A 15,755-nucleotide genomic window follows, 5' to 3' on the forward strand; every position below is an offset into this window, starting at 1 on the left:
TTTTTTAGCATTCTTCTCTCTCTCTCTCTTTCTCTCTCCCTGCATTCCTTAATAAAATATATGCACTACTGAGTTAAATATATATAGACAATATGATTTTTAGAAAAAGTAAATAAAAATAAATAAATAAATAGAATTAGTATTATTTATTTTGTCAGTCCCATGGATTGTCTTATATAATTTATATAGAACATCTCTATTGTAAGGGATCTACATGCCTGTATGGCCAGTAGTCACAGCCATCACAGGCAGGCAGTTGCAGGTTCACATTAGATTTGGACAGACGGTAATGAAGCTGCGGAGCCAAAAACTGGTGGGCCATTTCTTCATTCTAGCCTTGCACCCAGCTGTGAGTAAAAGCACACAGGGCTCCAAGACCCACTCATTCAGCACTCACAAAGCTACTGACACATCTGGGTTTTTCTAGAATCAAAGGCCCCCACCAGCTCAGTCACCTCTGGTTCCCCATCTGCACACCTTCTCCCTTCTCCTCTCTGCACGACCTGGCTTCTTCTTCAGCACCCTGCCAGCTTTGCTCTCTTCCTTCTCTTTCTTCCTCACAAACTTTTCTTGGAGTGAAATCCCTCCTCCAGCACACATTAGCATAACAAAGCCCCTTCCCAAGCGAGAAGGTCATTAATAGTTTCACCTGGCATCACCATTCTCGTGGGCAGCGGCCATTTTTAACAATAAAAGTGAGCAAAGTCAAAGAACACAAATTTTACAAACTAATTTGTCCAACAATGCCACACAGATTATAATAAAATCATCAATTGCTGATGGAATTACTAATACCCCTTTCACAAAAGCCTGTCCCCCAGGTGCTCCATGTGCCACCAGTTTCTCCTGGTTTTTGAAATCATCTAGCTTAGAGTGAAGTTTGCCCAGGTCTAGAATTAAGATGTAGAAAATAATCTGGGGGCTGATGACTGCATTGTTACAGTGTAGCCAGTTCCCTTTATCTTTCCTTGTTCTGCGAGTTAGGCTAGTATCCTCTCTCCAGGGAACAACTTTATAGAGTGTGTGCATGCCCGGAGTGCAGAGAATTTTTTGTTTCATGTATACTTTGCTTGTGGCTGATTTTTCCTTTGTTACTGGTAATTGCTTTAAACTGGTGGTTCTCAAAGTATGATATGGGTATCTCTGGGCATTCCTGACACTCCTTAGGGGGATCCATGAAGTCAGAATTATTTTCATAATAATGCTAAGCTGTTATTTACTTTTTTTATTCTTATTTTTTCACAGGGATACAGTAGAATTTTACAGAGGCTTATATATTTTTGTGTTTTAAAATTATTTTCACTTTTAATATCTAATATAGTAAACATAGATAGATATAACCTATATGAACAAAAGTTCTTTGAGTTCCTCAATAACATTTATGAGTGTGAAGGGGCCCTAAAACTAGAAACTTCAGCTTGACCAGGTGGTGGAGCAGTGAATAGAGTGTCAGCCTGGGATGCAGAGGACCCAGGTTTGAAATTCCAAGGTTGTCAGCTTGAGTGTGGGCTCACCACCTCAAACACAGGACTGCTGGCTTGAGCCCAAAGGTTGCTGGCTTGAGCCCAAAGGTTGCTGGCTTGAAGCCCAAAGGTTGCTGGCTTGAAGCCCAAGGTTGCTGGCTTGAGCCCAAAAGTCACTGGCTTTAAGCCCAAATGTTGCTGGCTTGAAGCCCAAGGTTGCTGGTTTGAACAAGAGGTCACTGGCTTGGCTAAAGCCCTCAGGTCTAGACACATATGAGAAGGCAATCAATGAATAAATAAGGTGCTGCAATGAAGAATTGATGCTTCTCATTTCTCTCTCTTTCTGTCTTTATGTCCTTGTCTGTCCCTTTCTCTCTCTCTCTCTCTCTCAAAAATAAAAAAATAAAAAAAATAAAAAATAAATTGAAAGCACTTTTAAATTAAAACTAAATAAAATGAGAACAACAACAAAACCCTTATAAGTTAGACTTTATTAGAGATATGAAAATAAAGTATGTCCTTCTAAGGAGAAAGGCTAATACCAAAACCTCATTAAAAGATAAAAATATATTTTTTTATCCTTTGTAAAGTTAATAGAAGCTGACTGTTATGGAAAAGGAAAAAAAAAAACCCACCTCTTTTATTGTTTGTTTATTTTTCCTGTGCCTTTGCATTGTGTTTTAGATAAAAGCGGGCTTTACTTATGTATTTCACTGCAATTTTAGGTTATTTTTTCACTGAATTTTTGTTTTTTTTTTTTTATTTGAAAGGTTTGAAGAAATAGTAGTTTTTTAGTGGAAAGGTCCATGCTTATAGAAAAAAAAAACCAATGGGAATTTATTAAACAATAAATTCTTTTCTTCAGTGTGACTTGTAGTCTAAAATTAATAGTGAAATCACTTCCAAGTACCAAGTTATAACCTTGAATTAACAGCTAATTTCAAACTCAGGCAGCTGATTTTAACACAGACTATGAAGCTTCCAAGTTTTCTCAGTGGAAGGTTATTTCAACTGCTTTCATATCAAATATACAAAATTTCAGTGTACCTCTCCACTCGGCAATATCAATTCTTGGCACTTCTGACACATGCCAGATAATTCATCCATGAATTTACTTTATCTAGAAATTGTTGAAAGTGTCCTTAAACATTTTGATGTTCCAGAGAGACAGGGTAAAAGCTCAGTGTTGGTTATCCATTTTTTTCTGTCTTTTAAATTCTATCTTGGAATGTGTAACATGCCTGGACTATGTTAGCATTCCATAAAAATGTTGAAATACTCTTAAGTAGCCATCTCTAATTTTTATAAGAATTGTATTCAGATAAATTGTTAGTTATATTTTCTAGAATCTTTACATTTATGTGATACATTCTAAGTTTCCATGCTGGGAAAGTATTTGTCACATCTCATAAAAAATACTTCAGTTATTCAGATATTGAGAACTACATTTCCATCATTGCCTTGGTTGAGAGAAAATTAGTTCTAAATTTAATGATCTGTTGCATAACTTTAGTGCCAACAGTCCTGTAATGCATTCTTTTTTTTTTTTTTTTTGGAAAATTTAATTTTGATTTTTAGTTTTTCTTTGTCTTATCATTTTTTGTTTTGATATTATAAACTGTCCCCTGTCTTTTGTGAATCTAGGTAGGGCTTTTGTCAAATATATATGTAAATGTTCATATCAGTGGATTAAAGTTAACATTGTGAAAGTTAAGGTATTCAATGTTTGAAATTATTTTGGCAGCAATTATAATTTAAAAAGATGACTTTTTCCAAGTCCTTGAGGCTTTAATTTGTAGAACCAACATATTTTTTTTCTTCATAGTAATGGTTTTTCTTTCTACTCCAAACCACAAGATTACTGACATACTATGATTTTTAACAATAGGTTGATATAACTATGATCTCAGTTGATGATATTGTAAATAGTCAAAACTAGTTGTGAGTGGGACACATATGCATGTTTTTTGTACAGAGAAAAATTTTCTTAGGTAAATTAAATACAGACCAACTAAGTGGCTTTAGATTTTGGAAATCACTAAGTCACACCTGCATGATTGTTGTCATATTCAGGTTCTGCCAAACTCTTTCCTTTCTTTCTGTTGTTTGATCTTTGAAGAATAAGAAAGCAAGACCCAAAATTCTGTACTGTAAAATTGAAACTAATGCTTTGAGAAGGCAAAGTGCAGTAGATATTTTAACTGAACAGGAAAATCAACCTAGAATTTGACATTGAATTTTCACAGGAACTGAGATAAGAACAACCTAAGCAAATAAATGGTCTGCCTAAGGAAAAGGATAGAGGTGGGATAATGCAGTTGGTTAATAATAGTTAATAATGACTTTACAGCATCACCCAGGGTTTGCTTTGGCATTTTCACTTGTCTGCAATGGCTGCCTGATAACATTTCTCTTCATCCCAAATTCCTATTCTAATAATTCCCTTGGAAATACCAAAGTGAGTAATTTGATCGTAATTTGGTAGGTGATAGGAAGATATTAAAAGTTCTTGAGGCCTGACCCGTGGTGGCACAGTGGATCAAGCGTCAACCTGGAATGCTGAGGTCGCTGGTTCAAAACCCTGGGCTTGCCCGGTCAAGGCACTTATGGGAGTTGATGCTTTATGCTTTCCCCCTTCTCTCTCTCTCTCTCTCTCTCTCTCTCTCTCTCTCTCCCCCTCCCTCTTCTCTAAAATGAATAAATAAATAAAAATTAAAAATAAAATAAAAAATGGGAAATTATTTAAAAAAAGTTCTTGAGAACGTGTCAGAACATTTAGCTATACATTTTAAAAATTAATCCAGCAGTAGAGTGTAAGCGGGATTGGCCTGTGGAGAAAACAGGAGACAAAGCCAGGTTAGTAATTAGGGCTCAAATCTACCCCACCCCTGAAATCTCAATATTGAAGGTTCTAAGTCTGACCTTTTTTTTTTTTTTTTTTTTTTTGGTAATTTTTCAGCAATTGGAAGAAGGATGAGAAATAAGAGATAAAAGAGGAAACAGGTGGGTTCCATAAAAAGCATTTGTCAATTTGATGCTCATTCAGGGGCACAGTTCTAGAACAGTGTAGTAAAGAGTTGAGAATTATGGGAAGTGATATTTTCAGGAGCCATCATGAATTCTCTATCTCATCATCTCTTTTCTTGGGTGAGTTTAACAAGCTAGTAGATAGAGAAAATGTGGTAGACACCATGATTAGGTTGTAGTGGCATATTTAACAATGTCTGTGACATTATAGATAGGATAGAACAATTTAGACTGAGTATGAGAATAGTCCCACAGCATGTTACTCTAAATGAAGCTTTTAAAAACTCTTAACAGAGAGGCTAATAGCTTGCTACAATAAACCAATATAACTTTCTCTGGACTTTACCCCTTATGTAAATTATTAAGATTCTGTTTGAATAAAATATTTATCAAAAGAAAAATATCAATTAACTGCTCCCTTTGGAAATGAAGAATCTTTCAATTAAATATAGCTAGCGTTGCAGGCATTTGTAGAAGTGCTGATGAAGGTTAAACTGACAGCAAGAACTCTCGATTTTAGTAGAGCTTTCTTAAGTACTTACACCTTCAAAACTGGCCAAAATGGAGACCCATTTAGTGTTCATATCAGCAAGATAAACTCCGAGGCCTTTCTCATTTGAAAAAAGGGGATTGCTGCAAAGGATAAATGAACCCTGACCATGGTGGCTTCTGTGTCCCTGGGAAGGAGGTTCCTTCTGGAATGATGGAACCAAGAGAGCCAGAGTTCTTGCTTCCCAGAAAAAGAAGAAAGAAGACAAAAGAAAGCTGTCTCTTTTTGTATTTTCTACGTGTTAATCATCAAAAAAAGAAATTGCATTATTTGAGAAGTCACTTTCATCTTATTAAAATATAGCAAAATGGACAGGATAAGAAAGAATCCCACTCTTTTTGTTGGTTGCAAGAAAGATAATTGAACAAACTTGCAGCACCAAATTTAGTTTAGTTTCCCCTGAGGAGGAAATAAACAACAGAAGTGGTGCTGAGAGCCAGACTCTGTATTTACAGTCCATTAACACCAAGGGAAATAATTAGTTTTTACAGTGATGACTGATGAACTATTTTAGTTTGTTTATAAGCATTCAGAGTACATCCACAAAGCAGACTTTTCTAAAGTATTCAGGGCAAAATCCCCCAAAATCCCATTTTTCTATTTTTTTAATTTCAGCATGTGGATATTTGCCCCAATTTTTCAATTTCCTTGATCCTACACAATTATTTCCATACACCCTCACCAAATGACAGGGTTATCATACAAGTAAAAAAATAGAAATTATGAAAAAGACTTGCAAGATTAAATATCATTTTTTTGCAGTATTTTTAGCTAACTTTCATTCATAGAGAAAGTTAAACTGAATATAGCCTGACCAGGCGGTGACGCATTAGATAGAGCATCAGACTAGGACATGGAGGACCCAGGTTTGAAAGCCCGAGGTTGCTGGCTTAAGCTAGGACTCATCTGGCTTGAGCACAGGCTCACCAGCTTGAGCGCAGAGTCACAGGCTTGAGCGTGGAATCATAGACATGACCCTCTGGTCGCTGGCTTGAGCCCAGGTTGCTGGCTTGAGCAACAGATCACTTGCTCTGCTGTAGCCCTGTGTCAAGGCAAATATGAGAAAGCAATCAGTGAGCAAGCAATCAACAAACAACTAAGATGCCTCAATGAAGAATTGATGCTTTTCATCTCTCTCTCTCCCTGTCTGGCTGTCCCTATCTATCCCTCTCTCTGACTCTCTCTCTTTCAAAAAAAAAAAAAAAAAAAAAAAGAAAGAAAGAAAGAAAAGAAAGTTAAACCAAATATAACAACATCTAACTTTCCTGAATATCAGTCATAGCTAAATATCAGAATAACTTGCTTCAGGAAGGGCTTTTGGAGACGGGAATGGTTCTGTGAAACATGTGATTACCTTTCTTGAAGATCCTTCAGTGAAGAACAGATAATATTATGATTTTTACTCTTAATTGCTAGAGGTAGTGATTCACTAAATTCCAACTTGGGCTTATTAACTCATGAGTGTAGATGCATGTTATCATTGAACAACAGTGGCTACTATTTCTAGAAGATTAGAATTGAAGACCCTATTTTAACATGTAAAGGGAGATTGTAATAATTAACTATTCATACATAGTTAATTGCATTCAAAGAGTAAAACTGATCACATTATATATTATATATGTCACTGATTACATTATCTGCCTTATTACTTATACCTAACTAATAAAAGTGTCTGGTGGAATAAAAAGCTGATGCTTTCTCAGGTAAGTCTATTTTTTTAATGTTGAATTTTTCATTTTCTTTTTTAATTTCTGGAAAAGTTAAGAAAGTTTGGAATCAAATTATGATATCTAATTAGACAATAATACGCCTGAAGGATCATAGGTTTTCTCTGGGTACTGGAAAAACTTTTTGTTTGTGATAAGAGCCTGCAATATGATGGTAATGTTAGACTTTGAGTCTATGGTTAACTACTTCTCATCGTATAGAGAGTATATATCTGAATTATTGGAAGAGTCAGTGATGACATCTCATTTTACTCTTATACTGAATGTGTTTAATGTGTGCATATTTAATACCTATAGATAGAATAAATGGCAGCAAGTTGTCAAAAGAGCTCAAATTTCCAAATTAGTTCAGAAGCTTAGATTACCAAAAACTTTACTATAATTAACCTTCACATATTTATTACAGGAAGAGTTATTATTCTTCACCAGATAAGTATGTTTCACCAGATATTGTATACTACTTCTATGAAAGTATCAGAAATATTTTATGCTATTGATTATGACTTCTTGAGCAAGGAGCTATTTGACTGGCTCACTGGTGTTGGGGCTTGTCTTCAAACAGGTGGGTTCTCCATGAATTACTGAGTAAAGAGTACACAGAATTCAAAGGTATGTTAGGAAATTACTTGCTAATTGGAAGAGCCTTTACAATAGCAAAATGGTGCTCACAACTTATATAAAGCATTAAAGTTAGCATCACCCATAGTGGGACAACTGGACATCTTATAGATCTTGATGTGATGTGATAAGAGGTACATATAGCATCATATGTAAAGTTTTTTTCCCAACAATGTTAAACTTTAATCCAGTGAAGTCTTACTACATAACTTTCAGTTTATAGAAAATACAAAAATATTGGAACAAGTTAAATCACACTACAAGAAAAGAATCAGACAAATAGATATAATATAATGTAGGCATTCACTGAGAAAACTGGCCTAGTCACTTCAATATATTAATGTAGTGAAAAAAAATGTTCAAGGGACTGTTCAAGATGAAAAGCACCTAAAGGGATATGTTAGCAAATTAAATGTGAATTAGTTACTTATTGCAGTATAACAAATCATACCAAAGCTTAATTGTGTAAAATAACTAACATCATCTCACAATTTCTGTGGGTAAGAAATTTAGGTACAGCTTAGCTAGGTGCCTCTAGCTAAAGGTCTCTTATGAGGTTGCGGTTAAGCTGTTGACTAGGCTGCAGTCTCATCTGAATGGTCATCTGGGGGAGGGGGAGTATGAAAGACAGTTGCCAGGCTCACTTACATGGCTGTTGGCAAGTCCCGCCTCCTTGTTGTGTGGGCATTTCCACAGCACTGCCTCACACACAGCCTGTCAGCTGGCTTCTCTCAGAGTAAGTGATTCAACAGAGCAGAGAATGCCCAATGTGAATGAAATCTATAGCCTTTTTTTACAACTCAATCTCAAAAGTGACATCCTGTCACTTCTACTGTAATCTTGTCCTTACAAACATTTCAATAGTCAAGTTCATACTCAAGAGGCTAAGATGACAGGATTATAAAAGGAAATAAAGACCAGGAGACAGAAACCATTTGGGGCTACTGACCACAACTTGCATAAAGCCTGATCAATTTCAGTTACAGGAAAAAAAATCTATAAAAGGTTTTTTAGGGACATTCAAGATAATTTGCATATAAATTTGATAGTAATATTAAGGAATTATTTTTAATATTCTGAGGTGTCAATAATTTGATTATGTAAGAGTATATATATTCTTAGAAGATCCAAGGTTGACTAAGTATAAATTATTGTGATATAGAAAACTTATTTTCTAATTATATATACACATTTACTCATAAAACATATACATGCACATGTATACATAACTACATATATAAATGGAAAAATTGATAAAGCAATAACAATGATTGACTACAGGTTGTGAGTATATGGATATTGATTATCTTATTCTTTCACAGTTTCAGTTCGTTTCTGGCATTTTTTATAATAAAAAATGGGTAACGTGTTGTATTAGGTCAGTTTTATTTCTCCCTTGATCCAGCAAATCCCAGTAAGTAGAAGTGCACAGAACCACACAAACTCCTCAAACTTGTAATGGCTGTTGAAGTTATTATAGTAAAAATCTCACAGTGTTGATAAACAGCTTTCCCCAGGTCCACATCCATTGCTGTACTACCTATTAAATTCCTTAATACCTGTGATCACGTGGTGACCACTTTGGAAAAGAGTGCAAAGACTTCCTGGGAGAGTTAGGGCTTGAGGATATTCACTACAGCAGATTTGATGGTTTTTATATTATACCCAGTTAAACCATCATTTTCTACTCTTTTTATATGTCCTCCAGGGTTTTTGCAAATTTCCATGCTCCTGTGATATAACCTCTCTCCTATCTAAATTATTTCTTTACCCCCTCAATCCTTCACATTGTGTTCAAATACTAATCCTTTTGGGGCCATCTGACAATTTTCCAGAGCTCGTGATTTTCTGAGTTGTTAGACTATGCTGTTTTTCATAATATACAATGCTCTATTTTTAAATTCTATCCCATGGCAGAGGTTCACATTCATTAATATTAGGAAGTTGGCTTATTTATTCTTTCTGGTTCTATTGTAATATAATTGCTATCTGCACAGTGTAATCATTTATAAAATTGCTTTTAAAGTGATCTCTAAAAAGCTCTTTGTAATATCATCCAATACTATCAACTATGGGAGGAAATCATTAGTAACAATTACTAAACCTGTGTTAAGCCACAAGTGGGAGCGAGCATGCTAAGACAGAAGTCCAGAGGGGCATTCCTCGGGTGTAGGGGTGGGGAGCGAGTGCCGGTACTTTCCTGGAACCTGCTGCAGGCTCGAATCTCAAGGGGCGGGGCTACTTCTTCATAAATGTTAAAAAAATCAAAATTTAATTTTTGGGAAACAAAGCATTGCTTAAAACTCACACAAACTATGAATTCCAAAAAAAAAAAAAAAAAACAAAAAAAACTATGATACTGTCCTTTGATCATGAGAAGAAGTGACTGTGTGTTAAGGCACTCGTCCTGTTTCTTTTTCTCCCTGAATTTGAAAAAAACAATGGAGAAATGGTAATTGGTGACAACTATGGTCTTAATAGAAGTAACAGTATGGTGGACAGTCTCTTTTAATTATTCAGGTGCTGAAAACCCCCCTGTGTTTGGTGATTATGAAGCTCAGAGACTCTGTCAAGAAGTTACTTTTAATTTACCAATCAAACATTGGTATTTTTTAAAATTTTATTTAGAAAATTTAATTTGACAGGGTGACATTGATCAATAACAGTACATAGGCTTCAGGTAAACATTTCTATAGTATTTAAACTGTTGATTATTTGGTGTACCCATCACCCAAAGTCAAATCAATTTCCCTCACCTTATATTTGTCCCTTTTTACACCCTTACCCCACTCCTGCCCCATACCCTCCTTTCTGAAGTCTCCCTTTCCCTGATAACCACTTCACTTTTATCTATGTTCATGAGTCTCAGTTTTACATCCCACTTATGTGTGAAATCATATAGTTCTTAGCTTTTTCTGATTTACTTATTTCCCTCGGTATAATGTTCTCAAAGTCCATCCATGTTTTTGGAAATGGTATTTTAACATGTATGGCTAGTAGTTGTGGCTGTCACTGTCGCAGCCAAGCAGGTGCAGGTTTACATTAGATTTGGACAGATGGTAGAGAAACAGTGAAGCTGAAAACTAGTGGGCCATACATTTTATTCTAGCCTCTCACCTGGCCGGCAGTAGACAAACACAAAGGGCTCTAAAACCCACTCATTCAGTGCTCACAAAGCTGCTGACACATCCCAGTTTTCCTATAATCAAAGGCCCCCATTAGCTCAGTCCTCTCTGTTTCCCATCTCCTTCTCTCTGTACAAACTGGCTTCTCCTTCAGCACCCTGCCATCTTGGCTGCTTTTTCTGCAAAATTGGCCTCCTCCTCCTCCTTCTTAAAACCTTTTAGAACAAAAACTCCTCCCCCAGCACACTTTAGCATAACAAAGCCCCTTCCCAAGCAGGAAGGTAATTAGCCATTTCACATGGGCAGCAGCCATTTTTAACAATAAAAGTGAGCAAAATCAAATAACACAAATTTTACACACTTATTTACACAATGTAACAGTAAATAATAACAATTTACTGTATTGAGAATTGGATTACTCACCTCTTACAGCTTCTCATAGTCTTTTATGTACATATGTAGTAAAGGTTATATAAATTCAAATGGGCTTGCTCTCCATACCTTATGTAAATAGGAGAGCCAGGCGCACAAGCTCTTCATGCACACAACAGTGTTAATTGCTGACTTGCAGATTTAAATACCTGCAGTGTCTTTGTACTGTTATTGTTTATTGGCCAAGAAAAAGGTTGCTAACGCATTATGCATATTGCTGTATCTGGGCCTTATTCTTATTGACTGTGGACATTTTCAATACAATTTTGTGAGTCTTGGTTTTGTTTTGTGGGGTGTTCTTGGAATATCTTGTCACTGGAACCTGCAAGGATCACTGGCATTTTGCTTAGCTATAAATCATAAACAGATGAGGCTTTACCACTCCTTGTCATTCTTTTGCTCTTTACTTGGCAAATGTTTTTTAAAAAGGCCTCAAAGGAAAGGGGTTTGTGTTGTTCGCTAAGCTGGCTTGTACTGTTGTGGCTTTGTTCCGTCTCTGCTGGCTGACATTCTTTACAGTAAAGGAACAAACCTTGCAGGTTCTAGAAGGCTCTTTCAGGATGATCGTGGATTATTATTTGAGGATAAAGAAGCCAATATTTGGTGTACCATAAATGTCTTTGTGAAGATCAAGGGTATTTTACCACATCACATCCAGATAATAATCAGCTTTTGATTTACAATTTTGAGCCTGCTTTCTCTTTGTATCAAATTAATACTTCAGCCTTCTCCCAAAGGATTCAGATCTACTCTGGATATCTACGCACTGTCATTCTTTTTATTTTATGTTCACTTACATGGAAAGTCCATTTTCTTGGTATCATTACCTGTCTGCTTAGTTTTAAGTGAAAACCCTTTTATGTCTACTTGGTATTTACCTTTGTCACCATTTAGTATGCTACCTCCTCTACTGAAGGATGACTTTTCAATGCCCACAATTGTGACACTGATGGTTTCTTTTTAATAGCTTGTGCAACTTTCTTTTCAATATTTGAAAAGACTTGGAATAAGAACTACAGTCTTAACCCTTTTCCATTTTTTTTAGAAAATATCTTCCATCTTTTACATTTTTTCCTAGAATTATACAACATTTGTTTCTTATGTCAGTAATCACTATGGTCCTTCTGACCCTGAGGACTGAAACTCTGGATTCGCCTCAGAAATTTCAGGCTTATTTTTTATATGGATGTGTTTTGTATTCTGCTTGAAATTCCAGTTCATCTTCGTACACTTTTAACATTATGATCATGTGGGATTCCCAAAGTGGAAGAAATCAGAAGAAAATCAACTAGCTATACTCCCAAACAAATATGAAAATATTAACAGTGTTAAAAGGTTTTGTGAATTTTTTGCTATGTATAAATGAAATTACCAGTTTGAGAATTATAAAAAAGGAAATGGTGAAAAATTATTGTTCTCTATACAAATAAAAGTACTTGAGGACCAAAGCCCAAGGGAGTCTTATTTTGTAACTATTCACTGGTCAGGACATATTGGAGTTTTGTTAATATTTAGTTATTCAAATGGAAAGATAAGTAAAATGACATTCACCCTTTGGGAAATGTAGTTTATAATTTGTTGTCTTGAAAAAGATCTACAAATACAGTATATGTAATGTGAGAATTTAGCTCATTCTTTTTAAAGAAAATTACAAATTTTTGCAATTTAACTGTAGTGTTCTTTGTTTTAGAATGCAAATAATCTATAATTCATTTCTTAGAAATTACATCTCAATCATTAAACTTTTTTATTATTATTAATTTTAATGGGGTGACATTGATAAATCAGGGAACCTATGTTCAGAGAAAATATCTCAAGGTTATTTTGACGTTTGATTATGTTGATACCTATCAGCCAAAGTCAAATTGTCTTCCATCACCTTCTATCTGGTTTTCTTTGTGCCCCCCTCTCCCCCCACCTTCCCCCCCACCGTAACCACCACCTTCTTGTCCATCTCTCTGAGTCTTGTTTTTATGTCCCACCTATGTATGGAATCATATAGTTCTTAGTTTTTTCTGATTTACTTATTTCACTCAGTATAATGTTATCAAGGTCCATCCATGTTGTTGTAAATGATCCGATGTCATCATTTCTTATGGCTGAGTAGTATACCATAGTATATATGTACCAAAGCTTTTTAATCCACTCGTCCACTGACGGACACTTAGGCTGTTTCCAGATCTTCGCTATTGTGAACAATGCTGCCATAAACATGGAGCTGCATTTCTACTTTTGAAACAGTGCTATGGTGTTCTTGCAGTATATTCCTAAAAGTGGAATAGCTGGGTCAAAAAGCAGTTTCATTTTTAATTTTTTTGAGGAATCTCCATACTGTTTTCCACAGTGGCTGCACCAGTCTGCATTCCCACCAGCGGTGCACACACTCCACATCCTCGCCAGCACTTATTCTGTGTTGTTTTGTTGATGAGTGCCATTCTGACTGGTGGGAGGTGATATCTCATTGTGGTTTTAATTTGTATTTCTCTAATGATTAGTGATGTTGAGCATTTTTTCATCTGCCTATTGGCCATCTGTATGTCCTCTTTGAAGAAGTGTCTATTCATTCTTTTACCCACTTATTAATTGGATTGTTTGTCTTTCTGGTGTTGAGTTTTACAAATTCTTTATAAATTTTGGTTATTAACCAAATTTTGGTTATTAACCCCTCAGACATATTGTCAAATATGTTCTCCTGTTGTGTAGTTTGTCTTTTTATCATGGTCTTATTTTCTTTACCTGTGCAAAACCTTTTTAGTTTGATATAATCCCATTTGTTTATCCTATCTTTTATTTCACTTGCCCATGAAGATAAATTGGCAAATATATTGCTGCGAGAGATGTCAGAGAGCTTACTGCCTATGTTTTCTTCTAAGATGCTTATGGTTTCATGGCTTACATTTAAGTCTTTTATCCATTTTGAGTTTATTTTTGTGAATGGTGTAAGTTGGTGGTCTAGTTTCACTTTTTTGCAGGTAGATGTCCAATTTTCCCAACACCATTTGTTAAAGAGGCTCTCTTTATTCCATTGTATGCTCTTACTTCCTTTGTCAAATATCAGTTTTCCATAAAGGTGTGGGTTTATTTCTGGGTTCTCTGTTCTGTTCCATTGATCTATATGCCTGTTCTTATGCCAGTACCAGGCTATTTTGTGTACAATGGCCTTGTAGTATAACTTGTTATCAGGAAGTGTGATACCTCTTACTTTATTCTTCCTTTTCAAGATTGCTGAGGCTGTTCGTGTTCTTTTTTTGGTTCCATATAAATTTTTGTAATATGTGATCTATATCTTTGTAGTATGTCATTGGTATTTTAATTGGTATTGCATTGAATTTATACATTGCTTTGAGTAATATAGACATTTTAATGATGTTTATTCTTCCTAACCATGAGCACGGTATATGCTTCCACTTGTTTGTATCTTTCTTGATTTCTTATATCAATGATTTATAATTTTCCGAGTACAAGTCTTTAATCTCCTTGCTTAAATTTACTCCTAGGTACTTTATTTTTTTGGTTGCAATAGTGAAGGGGATTGTTTCCTTAATTTCTATTTCTGACAGTTCATTGTTTGTATATAAAAATACCTCTGATTTCTGAGTTAATTTTATAATATATATCCTGCACCTTGCTGAATTTATTTATCAGGTCCAGTAGTTTTTTGACTGAGACTTTAGAGTTTTCTGTATGCAATATCATATCATCTGCAAATAATGATAATTTTACTTCTTCTTTTCCAATTTGGATGCCTTTTATTTCTTCTTCTTGTCTGATTGCTGTGGATAGGACTTCCAGGACTATGTTGAATAAGAGTGGTAAAAGGGGGCCCCCTGCCTTGTTCCTGACCTTAAGGGGATTGCTTTTAATTTTTGCCCATTGAGTATGATGTTGACTGTGGGTTTGTCATAGGTGGCCTTTATCATGTTAAGGTATGTTCCCTGTATTCCACTTTGCTGAGACTTTTGATCATGAATGGGTGCTGGATTTTATCAAATGCTTCTTCTGCATCTATTGGTATTATCATGTGGTTTTTCTCCTTCCTTTTGTTTATGTGATGAATCACATTGATTGATTTGCAAATATTGTACCAGCCTTGCCTCCCTAGAATAAATCCCACTTGATTATGATGTATAATTTTTAGATGCAGGGTCAAGTTGTTTATTTGAGCTTTTTCTAGCTTCTTAAGGTATGCCTGTAATGGTATGAACTTATTTCTCAGAACTGCTTATGCTGTGTCCCATAAATTTTGAGTTGTATGCTCATTATCATTCATTTCTAGGATTTTTTTTATTTCTTCTTTGATCTCATTGTTAACTCATTCGTTATTTAATAACATGCTATTTAGTTTCCAAGTGTTTGAGTATTTTTCACTTTTTCTGTTGTGGTTGATTTCTAGTTTCATGCCACTATGATCAGAGAAAATGCTTGATATGATTTCAATCTTAAATTTGTTGAGACCGTTTTGTGCCCTAGCATGTGGTCTAAGCTAGAGATTATACCATGAGCACTTGAAAAGAATGTATATCTGCTGCTTTATGGTGACAGGTTCTGAAGATATCTATTAAATCCAGCTGATCTTGTGTGTCCTTTAAATCTGTTGTTTCTTTGTTCATTTTTTTTCTTGAGGATCTATCTAGTGATGTTAGTGGGTATTGAAATCTACTATTATAGTATTGCTGTTGATCTCATCCTTTATATTCATCCAAGTCTGCTTTATATATTTAGGTGCTCCTATATTAGATGCATAAATATTTATAATGATTATAACTTCCTGTTGAATTGCTCCCTTTATCATTATGTAGTGATCTTCTTT

The 15,755-nt window shown here is 35.2% G+C and overlaps 1 protein-coding gene and 1 pseudogene across 2 annotated transcripts in view; both read left to right on the forward strand.

Moving 5' to 3' along the window:
* Positions 1-15,755, forward strand: part of PRKG1 (protein kinase cGMP-dependent 1) — a 1,422,417-nt gene that overhangs the window by 900,693 nt on the left and 505,969 nt on the right. The window lies entirely within an intron of this gene.
* Positions 9,830-12,237, forward strand: LOC136381277 (dolichyl pyrophosphate Man9GlcNAc2 alpha-1,3-glucosyltransferase-like; annotated as a pseudogene).

Source organism: Saccopteryx leptura, chromosome 9, assembly GCF_036850995.1.
Source record: "Saccopteryx leptura isolate mSacLep1 chromosome 9, mSacLep1_pri_phased_curated, whole genome shotgun sequence".
Lineage (NCBI taxonomy): Eukaryota > Metazoa > Chordata > Mammalia > Chiroptera > Emballonuridae > Saccopteryx > Saccopteryx leptura.